Genomic DNA, 13,019 nt, shown 5'->3' with positions numbered 1-13,019 from the left:
TTAAATAAAGAATGAAAAGGGGCAGTAGTGAGAATGCTAGGGAGCAGACAATGTTGAAAAGTATTCTTTAGGCATGTTGTACTTTTCTTAAATGTAGTTTTGTAATTGACTAAAACAAGCAGACAAGAAAATAGCGTTTGAAAAAGGTTACGTTTTTGCTGTGTGCCAATGGGGTAACCTAGGTAACCACAGGCAGGGTCTCGACATTCTGTCTAATACCACTAGGTCTATGATTGGCCAATTCCAATTCCTTGACCAAAATGGCTGATCTTTAGACCATCAAAAGAAGGTGCATGTCCCTTCTAATATTCTCATTCCTAATTCTACGTGGTTATTAATACATAAAATGCTATAGATGCATAATGCACGACGCACTGTGGTAAAATGTAAAATACAAAAACACGTTCTTCAACCATTCTTAACAACTCATGGTTTATGATCAAATATCGTCATTAATATTGTAATCTCCATTCTCATCGACACAACCTAATGAAACCATTCTGAAAATGTGGTATGGTATTTATTAAAAGATAGTAAAAGGTATATAACTTGTTTGACACACAGCTGGGGAGCAAAGACGATAAACTGGTTTCATGTAAACTTCAAATAAACTTAATTTCATTATATATTTCAAGTATGGGAGACGGGGGGGGCAATTTTAACAGGGAGCAATTGTAACACCTTGAATTTCTACAAACATATACAAGCTAGAGTGATGAAACTCACACAGTACATGCCCATATAGGTTGTCTCCCTGCTTGAAAAGTTACAGCCAAATATCTCACTAGTTTCTTTTAACCACTGGCTGTATTTTTCATATACTGCCCTGAGTATTAATGTCCAATAGTTCAAACTAGCATAATTTTCATCAGCCATGCAAGCTCCATTGTGCCTTCAGAAAGAATTCACACCCATTGACCTTTTCTACATTCCACATTCAGCCTGAATTTCATATTGATTAAATATAATTTTTTGCCACAGGCCTACACATAGTACTGCATAATGTCAAAGTGGAATTATTATTTTTTTTAATATTTTTTTTTTTACAAATGAATTAAAACTGAAAAGCTGAAATGTCAATAAATCAATAAGCATTGTACCCCTTTATCTGTAAGGTCCCTCAGTTGAGCAGGGAATTTCAAACAAAGGTTCAACCACAAAGACAACAAAAGTGTTCCAATGCCTCGCAAAGAAGGGCACCTATACATAGTTGGGAAAAAACATTTGGATTTTGGAATCGCCCTTTGAGCATGGTGAAGTTATTAATTACTATTTGGATGATGTACAGTATGTATTCAAAATAATATGGACACCTCTTCAAATGACTGGATTCGGCTATTTCAGCCACACCATTGCTGACAGGTGTATAAAATCAAGCACACAGCCATGCAGGCTCCATAGACAAACATTGGCAGTAGAATGACCTTATTGAAGAGCTCAGTGACTTTCAACGTGGCACCGTCATAGGATGCCACCTTTCTAACAAGTCAGTTTGTCAAATTTATGCCCTTCTAAAGCTGCACCGATCAACTGTAAGTGCTGTTATTGTGAAGTGGAAACGTCTAGGAGTAACAATGGCTCAGCCGCGAAGTGGTAGGCCGCACAAGCTCACAGAATGGGACCACTGAGTGCTGATGGGCGTAAAAATCGCCTGTCCTCATTTGCAACACTCACTTCCGAGTTCCAAACTGCCTCTGGAAGCAACATCAGCACAATAACTGTTCACAGGGAGCTTCTTGAAATGGGTTTCCATGGCCGAGCAGCCGGATACAAGGCTAAGAACACCAGGCACAATGCTAAGTGTCGGCTAGAGTGGTGTAAAGCTCTTCACCATTGGACTCCGGAGCAGTGGAAACTTGTTCTCTGGAGTGATGAATCAGGCTTCACCATCTGGCAATCCGACGGACAAATCTGGGTTCGGCGGATGCCAGGAGAACGCTACCTGCCCCAATGCATAGTGACAACTGTAAAGTTTGGTGGATGTGGAATAATGGTCTGGGGCTATGGTTTGTGCTAGGCCCCTTAGTTCCAGTGAAGGGATATCTTAACGCTACAGCATACAATGCCATTCGAGACTATTCTGTGCTTCCAACTTCGTGGCAACAGTTTGGGGAAGGCCCTTTCCTGTTTCAGCATAACAATGCCCCTGTGCACAAAGCGAGGTCCATACAGAAATGGTTTGTCGATATCGATGTGGAAGAACTTGACTGGCCTGCACAGAGCCCTGACCTCAACTCCATCAAACACATGGGATGAATTGTAACGCCGACTACGAGCCAGGCCTAATCACCCAACATCAGTGCCGACCTCACGAATGCTTGTGGTTGAATGGAAGCAAGTCCATGCAGAAATGTTTCAACATCAAGTGGAAAGCTTTCCCAGAAGAGTGGAGGCTGTTATTGCAGCAAAGGGGGGACCAACTCTATATTGATGTTTATGATATTGGAATGAGATGATCGACGAGCAGGTGTCCACTGTTCACATACTTTGGTCATGTAGTGTATCAAACCACCTAGTCACTACAAAGATACAGGCATCCTTCCTAACTCAGTTGCTGGAGAGAAAGGAAACCGCTTAGGGATTTCACCATGAGGCCAATGGTGACTTTAAAATAGTTACAGAGTTTAATTGATGTGATAGGAGAAAACTGAAGGATGGATCAACAACATTGTAGTTACTCCACAATATTAACCTAATTGACAGAGTGAAAAGAAGGAAGCATGTATAGAATAAAAATATTCAAAACATTAATCCTGTTTGCATCAAGGCACTAAATTAATAATGCAAAAAATGTGGTGAAGCACATGGGTCAGTCTGCTTTCCACCAGACACTGGAAGATGAATTCACCTTTCAGCGGGACAATAACCTAAAACGCAAGGACAAATCTACACTGGAGTTGCTAACCAAGAAGACAGTGAATGTTCCTCAGAGATCAAGTTACAGTTTTGGCTTAAATCTACTTGAAAATCTATGGCAAGACCTGAAAATGGTTGTCAACAACCAATTTCAAGCTTGAAGAAATGTAATTTAATAAATAGGCAAATGTTGCACAATCCAGGTGTGGAAAGCTCTTAGATACTTACCCAGAAATACTCACAGCTTTAATCACTGCCAAAAGTGCTTCGACAAAATATTGACTCAGGGGTGTGAATACTTAGATGAGATATTTCTGTATTTCAATAAAGTATTAAAACATTTCTAAAAATATGTTTTCTCTTTGTTGTTATGGGGAATTGTGTGTATGTAGATGGATGAGGGAAAAACATTGACATGAATGACGTGTCACTTGTTGTCTCTTACTAGGCACATGAGGTTTTGTCATGACTGCTGGGTTGGGTGCAATGGTAATGCAGTGTTAAAATTACCCTGAGCCAAGCAGCCGAATGAAACAAGTGATTTTAACTTTAAGATTGTATGAATTATACATGACTTATACAAATTCAACTTTAAATAGACTTTGGGTCCTGTAGAGTGCTAAATAAGTTGTAAACAGATATGATCTGGACACCATAAGACTATTCTGGGCCCGGTTTCCCAAAAGCATTTTAAGGCTAAGTTCATATTTCTAACGATGAACTTAGCCTTAAGATACTTTTGGAAAAACCGGGCACAGATGATGTCGAGAGGAACCGAACGGTCATGCACAAACATGGGTGTTATTATTGTCTATCATAATATAATTCAAAAACATGAATATCTTTTAAGTTAAGTGGATTCTTTTTTGACATTTTTTTTTAGGTGTTACGTTTGGCTCCAGCTACTGTTACAATTGCATCTGGCACAGGGGCAAATGTAACGTCTGGACATTTCTGATTAAAATCAATATTGTGATCCGACCATCTTATGTACAGTACAGACATATAAACGGTATGAATGATTAGGAGACCGATGTAAGTTAATAAATAAAAAGATTACTGGCCTAGTTAAAGTGATCGCTGAGCAATAGATTAAAAGACAAAACTGTAACAATTGCCCCCAGTCTCCCCTAACTATTGCATTGCACATGCATTATAGCTGATTTACACACAGGTGGCAAAATATCTCTATTTTCATGTCATCCTACCAAAGCACCGGTTCCACTCCAAATGCCAAAGCCATTTAGCAAACTCCAGGCATTTACATTTGTTGGATGACATGCAAATAGAATACACAAGCAGAAAACAACACCATACTGTACAATATGGTGATGAATCTTTGAAGTTATGGAGCTATTTTGCTTCCACTGGTCCTGAGGCCCTTGTTAAGGTGCACGGCATCATGAACTTTACCCAGTCAAGGTTGTGAGGACTCTCTGGAGGAAATAATAAAATACAATTAATAATCAAAAAACAAGCATGGAAATTGGAAGATTGCATTATCAAAGAAAATACAGTATACAGACACAAACTCACCAGACTGTTTGGACCTCAAACACAGCCAGTTATCCAGTCACTATGACAGCGTGGCAGACGTAGATAAATGCACACACCTGAGAAGGTTTGGAGCCCAAACTATTTATTTATGTAACTAGGCAAGTCAGTTAAGCACAAATTCTTATTTACAATGACAGCCTAGGAACAGTGGGTTAACTGCCTTGTTCAGGGGCAGAACAACAGATTTTTACCTTGTCAGCTCGGGAATTCGATCTAGCAACCTTTCAGTTACTGGCCCAACGCTCTAACCACTAGGCTACCTGCCGCGAGGTTCCAGGCATGCATATTGATGTTTGAGGAATAAGAAGCTATCTTGTCAAGGTGATGCTTCAGGAATTCTAGAGTTCTGAGAAACCATAGGGAGGGGAAAGGAACAGAAAAAGAGGGAAGTAGGTTTTATTCTGTAGAGTGTTTTGAAAACAGTTGAAACTATTGGAGAAAAACTATAAAATGGCAAAATGTACAGACCCAAGGCAACAGTAAACATGTCTTCCCCTACGAATGATGCAGACAAGACGCATAATTTTTTGTGGAAAATGTTTTCTTCAAAATCGAGCCTGTGCTGTCTGAGATATCGCGTGTGACTAATTTACGGACACAGAGTCACAGTCCCCTCCCCGATTTTATTGTGGGGGACAACGATAGGCTGGGCAGCACCACCTATGGGATATTTTTGGTTGAGAAGGAGACGTGAATCCAACATATCAATTATTAATTTGTAAACAACTTGGAATTAAAGCCAGACTAGGTCTGGCAACTATGTGTGTGTTCTCTATACCTGTTCGCTCCTCTCCTTGTAGGTGTTACAGACGCTCCCCACCACTTGGCTGCAACCCTTTTGGGCTCCAGAGTGGCGCAGCAGTCTAAGGCACTGCATCTCAGTGCTAGAGGCATCACTACAGACCCTGGTTCGATCCCAGGCTGTATCACAACCGCCCATAATCGGGAGTCCCATATTGCGGCGCACAATTGGCACAGCGTCATCGGGGTTAAGGGAGAGTTTGGCTGGGGTAGGCCGTGATTGTAAAATAAGAATTTGTTCATAACTGACTTGCCTAATTGAATAAATAAATACAAATGTATCATTTAGTGTACCCTGTATGCACAACCCATGTGGAATTACCGTTCCCTGGCAGCGTTTGTAAATGTCAATCTGTGGTCAAGAATGACAAGTTCATCTCAGCCTATGCTGCCTTTCAGTCGCGTGACTTTTGGCCCTGATAGAGAACGAATCACGCCAGAGAACACTGCTATTCCAGCTGCTCTCTCATCATCTGACTTCGCTTTCTCTCATAATCCGAGAGCATTTGGTCGCTCCTCAAGTGCCCTTAGAGAGTTCCTCAATGAGCTTGACACCTTGATAAGCTAATTTCTTCCTGATGACGGCTCACCGCTCTCCATACTTGGCGACTTTAACCTCCCGATGTCTGCCTTCAATTTATTTCTTTCCAACTCTCTCTTTCCCCTCCTTGCCTCTTTGGACCTCACCCTTTCCCAATCCACTCCCATGGCAGGCAATACACTTGACCTCATCTTTACTAGAGGCTGTTCGCCTACTTATCTCACAACAACCCCCTCCAGGTCTCTGATCACTACTTTTTTTCATTTTGTGTCTCCCTCTCCTCCAACACTAGCAACTCAGCCCCTACCTAGATGGACATGCACTGTCGCAATCGTCGCTCGCTCTCCCACTAGTCTCCCCTCTTCTACCCTATCATCTCTCCCTTTTGCTAAATCTTTCTCCCTCCTGTCTATTTGACCCTACTCTCCTCCCTTTCCGCATCATTTGACTCGCATTGTCCCCTTTCCTCCCGGCTGGCTCGGCTATTCACTCCTGCTCCGTGGCTGAGTGACTCATTGCGACCTTACAGAACAGGGCTGCAGGCAGCTGAGCGAAAATGGAGGAAAACGAAACTTCCAGAGAACCTTTCATCCTTTTACTCCATCCTCTCTATCTATGCATCCGCTTCTAAAGCTACTTTCTATCACTCTAAATTTCAAGCCTCTAACCCTAGGAAACCATTTTGAATCTTCTCCTCCCTCAATCCTCCACCCCATTCCCCCTCCCTCTCTGTGGATGACTTTGTCAACCCCTTTGAAAAGAAGGTTGACGACATCCGCTCCTCATTCACTCAGCTAGTCTCACTCATACAGAACTACCCTACGCCTTGAACTCTTTCTCCCTTCTCTCTCCAGCTGAAATACTGTGGCTAGTGAGGTCTGGCCGCCCAACAACCTGCCCACTTGACCCCATACCCTTCTCCAGACCTTCTCCCATTCCTCACTTCCCACATCCTTGATCATTGGTTGCGTCCCCTCTGACTTAAAAATGGCCCGAGGCGCTCCGCTCATCAAGAAACTTGAGAAACTTGAAGAAACACTTGACTCCTGATGTCAAAAATTACAGACCGATATCCCTTCTTTCTTTTCTTTCCAAAACACTTGAGCATTCTGTCTCTGACCAACTCTCTCGCTATCTCTCTCAGGACGGTCTTCTTGACCCTAAACAGTCAGGCTTCAAGACGGGTCACTCAACCAAAACTGCTCTTCTCCACACTCCCAAAGCTGACTCTCTCGCCTCCTGTATTTGGGTGTGTTGACAACCAAACACAATTCAATATCACTTTTGAAATACAATAAATAGCCTATTAACTTGTTGATAAGTTAACAAATTATATGTTGGATTCACATCTCAAACAAAAATAAAAGTTAAAGAATGGAGTTAAGCCAGTGGCTCAGATGGAACTATCCAAGCAGGTATAGTACATATCCTTTAAATGTTTCTATTTGGTTGCCTTGTCAACCAAACGCAATTCAAATGTTGCTTTTGTAAAGTTAAGGCTATCTACAAACTAATGTAACACTTAACCTTAAAACTTAGAATGTCTCAAAAGTGAGGAAATGTCGTGTAAAATTACATAATTAGTCATGCTATCCCAAGTTTTACTATTTAAAGAATGTCTCTTGTTATATGCTGCTGTGTTTTCTAACCTGATTCAAACTTGTCTTTGTGGGACTTAAGACTGGGCATATAGCTAAGGTCCCTTTGGTTGCAACCGCAGCATGTGACATCCCGTGGGTTTACTATCTACAGAAAGTCACATGTATGGAAACTTGCAGAAAGGAGCACATTATAGTGTTTGCTGTTGTGAATCCTTCCTGATGGTTGAGCCCTCGGGCTATCAACCTCATGCCATCTTAAATCTGTAAATACAACTAATTGTCTTTTACACACTATCCTGCTGACTGCCACATATACAAAAAGGATGTGCTTCTCTATAAAAGCTGAGAACCGACACTGTTCATTGAGCTTTCAACTATGCATGGTTGATTCTAATTTTTTTGCATATCTTATAAAAGTGGTGTTTAAAATAATCTGCAGTTTCTCTCTTCCTATAGAATTGCTACCACAATTTGTCGACGAGGATGGGATGCTAACTCCGCTTGCTGATTGCACCCGAGGAGACCGAAGTTAACTGCACAAGGGAGCTCAGGTGGGACCCTTCTCGGACCTGCCGGGAGTGTCAGTGAGTGGATACGCCATTCCTAACAGACAAAATAAATTCAGGGTGAGACTGATTTTCTTTTAAACATCATAGAAAATCATGTTCTAAGAACAGGTTGTGCACATTATGTCATTGTTGTAGCAAAGGCATCCCCAGTTAGAAACTTTGTTGTAGCAGAGTTATTTCTGAATAGGGGAAGTCCAAGAAGTAATTCTAGGGCAAACATCCTGTTGAAGCAGGGTGATTTCCAATTGGAATAATTCTGTTGAAGCAGACCTATCCTGGTTAGAGACAGGGGTTGTGATTCTCTGTTGAAGCAGCTATGGGGATGATATGACATGGTTATGAGTTATGTGATTCCAGGGCACAATCCTGAGATAGAAAAAATGTAATATTCCTGCAGGTAAAAATAATAATAATAATAATAATAATAAAAATAATAATAATAATATATATATATATATATATATATAAAATTAAGAAATAAAGAAACAAAAAATTTAAGGAACGTTCAGGTACCGTCAATTTTAAGTTAATTTGAGATTTATAGATCACAGTTGCGTAAGTTACAAATGGGCTTCTTAGAACCTGCGTAATAAAGTTTTTTTTATGCTCAGTATCTTTTATGAATCAAATGTAAGCACACCGTCAGAAATGATCTTACAACTAAGTTCAAGTAAAAATCTAAGAACATTTTTATAAATGAGACCCCAGTAGTATATTCAGACGTTGCAGTATTGGTTCAAAACCGTTACCAATTAAAAGGCACAAATACCATAAAGAAGAGAAGAGGACTGGCCACCCCTCATAGCCTGGTTCCTCTCTAGGTTTCTTCCTAGGTTCTGGCCTTTCTAGGGAGTTTTTCCTAGCCACCGTGCTTCTACACCTGCATTGCTTGCTGTTTGGGGTTTTAGGCTGGGTTTCTGTACAGCACTTTGAGATATCAGCTGATGTCCGAAGGGCTATATAAATAAATTTGATATAAATAAATTTGATTAATAGAAAATGACTTACAAGCATTTTCATTAAACTAGCATTAACATGAGGAAAAAGAGGAAAGGAAGAGGAAAGACTCTTACACATGTTACATTACAATTGTAAGCGACCTCTGTTTTAACTAGAAGTCGACCAATTAATCGGAATGGACGATTAATTAGGGCCGATTTCAAGTTTTCATAACAATCGGAAATCGGTATTTTTGAACACCGATTTGGCCGAATTTATTTATTTTATTTTTGTACACCTTTATTTATCCTTTATTTAAACGAGGCAAGTCAGTTAAGAACACATTCTTATTTTTAATGACGGCCTAGGAACGGTGGGTTAACTGCCTTGTTCAGGGGCAGAACGACAGATTTTTACCTTGTCAGCTCAGGGATTCAATCTTGCAACCTTACGGTTAACTAGTCCAACGCTCTAACCACCTGTCTTACATTGCACTCCATGAGGAGCCTGCTTGTTACGTGAATGCAGTAAGAAGCCAAGGTAAGTTCCTAGCTAGCACTAAACTTATCTTATAAAAACAATCAATTAATCATAATCATTAGTTAACTACACATGGTTGATGATATTACTAGTTTATCTAGCGTGTCCTGCGTTGCATACAATCGATGCGGTGCGTATTCGCGAAAAAGGACTGTCTTTGCTCCAACATGTACCTAACCATAAACATCAATGCCTTTCTTAAAATCAATACACAAGTATATATTTTTAAACCTACATATTTAGTTAATATTGCCTGCTAACCTGGCTTGTTGCGAACTCTGTGAAAATTGTTTCTTCCTAACAAAGACAGCCAACTTTGCCAAACGTGGGATGATTTAACAAAAGTGCATTTGCAAAAAAAGCACAATGGTTGCAAGACTGTGCCTAACCATAAACATCAATGCCTTTCTTAAAATCAATACACAGAAGTATATATTTTTAAACCTGCATATTTAGCTAAAAGAAATCCAGGACAGCAGGCAATAATAACCAGGTGAAATGGTCACTTCTCTTGCGATCATTGCACGCAGAGTCAGGGTATATGCAACAGTTTGGGTTGCCTAATTGCCAGAATTTTACGTAATTATGACATAACATTGAAGGTTGTGCAATGTAACAGGAATATTTAGACTTATGGATGCCACCCGTTAGATAAAATACGGAACAGTTCCGTATTTCACTGAAAGAATAAACGTCTTGTTTTCGAGATGGTAGTTTCCGGATTCGACCATATTAATGACCTAATGTTTGTATTTCTGTGTGTTATTATGTTATAATTAAGTCTATGATTTGATAAAGCAGTCTGACTGAGCGATGGTAGGCACCAGCAGGCTCGTAATTATTCATTCAAACAGCACTTTTGTGCGTTTTGCCAGCAGCTTGTCCCTGTGCTTCAAGCATTGAGCTGTTAATGACTTCAAGCCTATCAACTCCTGAGATTAGGCTGGTGTAACCGATGTGAAATGGCTAGCTAGTTAGCGGGGTGCACGCTAATAGCGTTTCAAACGTCACTCGCTCTGAGACTTGGAATGGTTGTTCCCCTTGCCCTGCAAGGGCCGCAGCTTTCGTGGAGCGATGGGTAACGCTGCTTCGAGGGTGGCTGTTGTCGATGTGGTCTTGGTTCGAGCCCAGGTAGGGGCGAGGAGAGGGACGGAAGCTATACTGTTACACTGGCAACACTAAAGTGCCTATAAGAACATCCAATAGTCAAAGGTATATGAAATACAAATCGTATAGAGAGAAATTGTCCTATATATCCTATAATAACTACAACCTAAAACTTCTTCCTGTTAAAAGGAACCACCAGCTTTCATATGTTCTCATGTTCTGAGCAAGGAACTTAAACATTAGCTTTTTTTACATGGCACATTTTGCACTTTTACTTTCTTCTCCAACACTTTGTTTTTGCATTATTTAAACCAAATTGAACATGTTTCATTTTATTTGAGGCTAAATTGATTTTATTGATGTATTATATTAAGTTAAAATAAGTGTTCATTCAGTATTGTTGTAATTGTCATTATTACAAAAAAAATAAGAATAATAATTTAAAGAAAATTGGCCGATTATCGGCTTTTTTGGTCATCCAATAATCGGTATCAGCGCTGAAAAATCATAATCGGTCGACCTCAAGTTTCAACCCTTCACATTAGGGATGCACGATATAATGGTGAACATATCGGAATCAACAGATATTAGCTAAAAATGCCAAAATCAGTATTGGCCCGATGTCTAGTTTAACACCGATGTCAGCTAGCGTGCGTACCTATATAATGTAGTTACTTGACGTAATAATGTAAAATGTTGCGCTACACGTGCAACACAGCATTCCTAACCTAGCCCACACAATGTCTGCTGTGTAGATCGAACAGTCAACAAGTCATTTGGACAGTCATTTGAAAGGTTAAGACAATTTGAGCGACACAACTCAAAGGCGAAATCCATTAAAGCTAAAATAATGGAATTCATTGCCCTTGACAATCAACTGTTCTCTGTTGTGGGTGATGTTGGCTTTTGCCGACTGGTCGAGCACCGGTACATACTACCAAGTGCGCTATTTTTCAGATGTTGCCCCCTGTTACACAGTAATAGCGTCACTGCTATTTGCTTCACAACATACATACTATGGAATGTCGTTTGGGTCTTTGTGTGTCAAAGATACAGTAGCACTGTCAAAGCTGTACAAAATAGTCTGCAAACAAGCAAACACTGCCACGAACGATGTGTTTACAATACCGCGTTGGTAATAAAGCGCCATTGTTCGACCATAAAGCGCCATTGTTCGACCACAACTCCTGGGGTAGCTAGCTTTAGGTTGGTACCTAGCTAGCACCAATACAACCTGCCTGAAAATAATGATAAATAAATAAATAATTTCATTATTCTTAGAAATGATTTAGGAATCCTTGTGAGTAAGTATTACCTAGGTTGCCACTTGTTGTTCGCCTATTGAAATTGAACTTCAGTTCATGAAAAAAAATAGCTAGCCAGCTACTTAACCCTGTTGCCCAAAGCAAACAATCAGCCAGCCAGCTTCATCTGGCTAGTGGTACTCGACCGGACATGGTTATGTGTTGTGAAGTTAGCCACAATAAGAATTAGGCACAACAGTGGAATTTGTGGTTTCTTTCAAAATAAGTGTCATTGACAGTGATGCAAATGAATACAAATAGTTGAATTATGCCATACTTTATTTTGAAGGCTAACCGCAAAGTCCACTATTGTGGCTAATCCTTATTGTGGCTAGCTTCATATAGATGGGTGCGACCACCATTAATCAAATAAGAACTGTCTTATAAATTAGAGTTATTTTAGATGACACCTAGCTATATAGTTAGCTAGCCAACTATAGCTACTGAAACAGATTGTCGTGCTATTTGACATGTATCTTTTTTGACATGCAAAGGTCCAAACGGCGTTCCATAGAAATCCTGGTTGAGAATGCAACGACTGAACAAATGAACAACGAAACAACACAGCAAGTAAGTGAAAGAAATAGGTTTTGATTAGTGTGGTGTGTGTGTAACCTTTATTTAACTAGGCAAGTCAGTTAAGAACAAATTCTTATTTACAATGACGGCCCGGATGACGCTAGGCAAATTGTGAGCCGCCCTATGGTATTCCCAATCACGGCCAGATGAGATACAGCCTGGATTCGAACCAGGGACTGTAGTGACGCCTCTTGCACTGAGATGCGGTGCCATAGGCCGCTGCGTCCGTGTGTGTGTGTTAACTATTTAACTGTATTAGAATGCTTAAGGCCGCTAAAATTTTAAACAACGGGTAACGGAATTAAGTCTTGTCCATGTTCCTACCAGTACAAGAGCAGCATGAAATACGTTTTGACCGGATCTCTCTCCATGCTCACTCCATGTGGACTCATGTCGCACTCCTGAGAGACAAAGCATGAGAGAAAAGGCAGTTGATAGCTTCGACTGGATGCTGTGTACAGGTTGCTCGGAAGCACAAGGTCGGAAGTGAACGCCATTTCTTCAGCCGGTTAGGGTGGTTAAGGTTCACACTGTTCTTGACTATCAATTTATCCCTTCCATGCATCTAAACACCATCTGTGGTCAACTTCGCCATGACTTCTAAAGAGGACAAACTAAAACAAAA

The 13,019-nt window shown here is 40.4% G+C and overlaps 1 long non-coding RNA gene across 1 annotated transcript; it reads right to left on the bottom strand.

Moving 5' to 3' along the window:
* Positions 1 to 4,478: 4,478 nt before the first annotated feature.
* Positions 4,479 to 11,981, bottom strand: LOC149970717 (uncharacterized). Its single transcript, XR_016492823.1, has 2 exons — positions 11,827 to 11,981; positions 4,479 to 7,959 (listed from the first exon to the last, which is right to left on the bottom strand). It is a non-coding gene; the product is annotated as an uncharacterized LOC149970717 (long non-coding RNA).
* Between the last annotated feature and the right edge of the window lie 1,038 nt (positions 11,982 to 13,019).

This window comes from Oncorhynchus mykiss, chromosome 28 (genome assembly GCF_057628025.1).
Source record: "Oncorhynchus mykiss isolate SJ-2025 chromosome 28, ASM5762802v1, whole genome shotgun sequence".
NCBI classification, from domain to species: Eukaryota; Metazoa; Chordata; class Actinopteri; order Salmoniformes; family Salmonidae; genus Oncorhynchus; species Oncorhynchus mykiss.
The sequence above is the reverse complement of the archived record's forward strand: the minus strand, read 5'-3'. Positions and strand labels throughout refer to the sequence as shown.